Genomic DNA, 2,282 nt, shown 5'->3' on the forward strand with positions numbered 1-2,282 from the left:
GGACAGAGGGTGGAGTGTCAAGGTACATCCAGTTGAAGTGGGGTGCAGGGGTTTTGTAGCCAGTTCCACCACAAAGTTCCGCAGGGAAGTAGGTGTCAGAGGGCAAGCCCACAGAAAAGCAATCAAAGAAATGGCCAACGCTGCTGAAAGGAGCAACCACTGGCTGTGGCTGAAAAGGAAAGATGCAACTTGGACTGCCAAGGTGACCAGCTGACCGACAAGACACACACACCGAGGTCTGATCAGTCCTGTGGTGGGCCTGTGGAGGGTGTCTTGTGATAAAAGGCCAAAACACCCAATAATGCGGAGGTGCACAACCGATGATGTGTCCACACTTTGGCAACGTTGCCTAGTGGCCATCTCTAAACAACCCCCTTGGAAGACAATTGTAGTGCAGAAACACAAGAGATTGCAATGTTCAGTCCTTTGTTTGAAATCTACCCAACATCGTCACCCGCTCTTGCTGTACTGGACTGTCATAAGTGTTAGTTGTTTATCATGTAGTGCTTGATCACTACAAACGAGAATACAAGTGTGCCTTCTATATCCAAACGTGCATTAAAAATGATTGTATGTACCTTAATGTTAACATGGCATAATGTTATAAATTCATTTGTATTGCATTGGAAGCTCAGATGACAGATGACCAGGAAGAGCTATGTGTGTGACTGCAAGTTTATGCGTAGCCTGAAACTACACAACTTGCACTCTCAGTTTGTATGGTTTACACTCACATTTGTACACTGCTTAATATTTTGCATATAGTACTTACTAACTGTCCCTCGTGGCTCTGCCCATGTAGTAGTGAAACAAGACAAACGTTAAAAAACCAATAAAAAAATAAACAAAAAATTTAATAATTTGTATTAAGGAGAATTTATGTTGGTAGCTTTGTAACGGCCGACCCCTTACCCAGCCGACAGCTACACCTCCAAGACCTGTGGGCCTGGATAATTTACTGAGGTTAAATCTAACTATCAAGCCGTACCTCTAACAAATTAACTTTTCCCCCACAATCGACGGTGTAAATATAAGCACACAAAAGCAGATATGTAAAATTAAACTGATTAATTGTATTAAATGAAATAAATATGCAAAATTAATAAATAGAAAAAAATATATATAAATATAAATATCCCTCCCCCACAGCAACAACGAGACACCACCATATATATATATATACAACAAACCCTCCCTTGCCCCTGTAACATTTAACAGACAACGAACAACAATGAATGATATACGGAATGAAAGTTCGTGAATTTGAGTCCGGTTATAAAAACTGTCCTGAATACGGATGACTGAATTAGAGATAAATGAGTCGTTTGATTTTCCCGGCAATTGGAGCAACCTCACCGTGATTCCTCAGCGTGTGGCGGATGACAATCCGACCCCGGGGTCTCTGCAGATGAGGGATGGAAGACAGTCCGGCAAAATGAAAAACAAACTGGTGCGAAGGCACGATGTGAAAAACAGCAGGTAAGTCAAATCCGTGGTTGAAAAAATGGTTTCCTTTCTCCTTTCTTCTCTCCTTCTCTTCTCCCCTTCTCTTCCCTCCTGATTACTTAAATAGTCCTGTGATGGCTGTAATTGATTAATAGTTAACAGGTGTTTTCCAGGTTTGGGGTTGCGGTCTCCTTCCATCATCCATCCCCCTTCTCGGGGACGGCATTCACTGACACACACATAAACAGCAAACGGGACAATGGAAACAAGACGCACTCAGTACTAACATTTGACAACACTATAAACTATGTAGCCCCGCTACATCCCCCCCCAACCTTGGACAAGGGAGGGCCAAAGTACGGCTTGAGATTGGCCACGTGGATAGTGTCTAGCTTGGAATTAGTGACGATACCCCTTTGAATCTGGAAATTGACTGGACCTGTTTGAAAAATGATTTTGGCTGGACCTAACCATTTAGGCAGTAGCTTGGCGGAGAACCTTTTGCTGGCATCCGAGAGATGGTGAGCTCTAATCCAGACCAAATCACCCGGCTGAAAGTGTGCTTCCTTATGCCGGGCATTGTACAACTTGGCATGTCTGGATGTCGAACTCCCCAACCTCTGTTGGATTCTCCGCCGTAATTTCTCAAGTTTAAATAAATTACTGTAACTGGTGGTTTCTGGACTAGGGGCTCTGGGAAGGAGTCGGTCAAGCGGGCCCTTCAGCTGTCTGCCCAGCGCAACCAAAGCAGGCGTCTCACCTCTGGCTTCATGCACAACGGTGTTCAGGGCAAACCGGAGCTCGGGGAGCCACTTATCCCTATCCTGATGGCGTTC

This window comes from Erpetoichthys calabaricus, chromosome 3 (assembly GCF_900747795.2).
Source record: "Erpetoichthys calabaricus chromosome 3, fErpCal1.3, whole genome shotgun sequence".
Classification (NCBI taxonomy): Eukaryota; Metazoa; Chordata; class Cladistia; order Polypteriformes; family Polypteridae; genus Erpetoichthys; species Erpetoichthys calabaricus.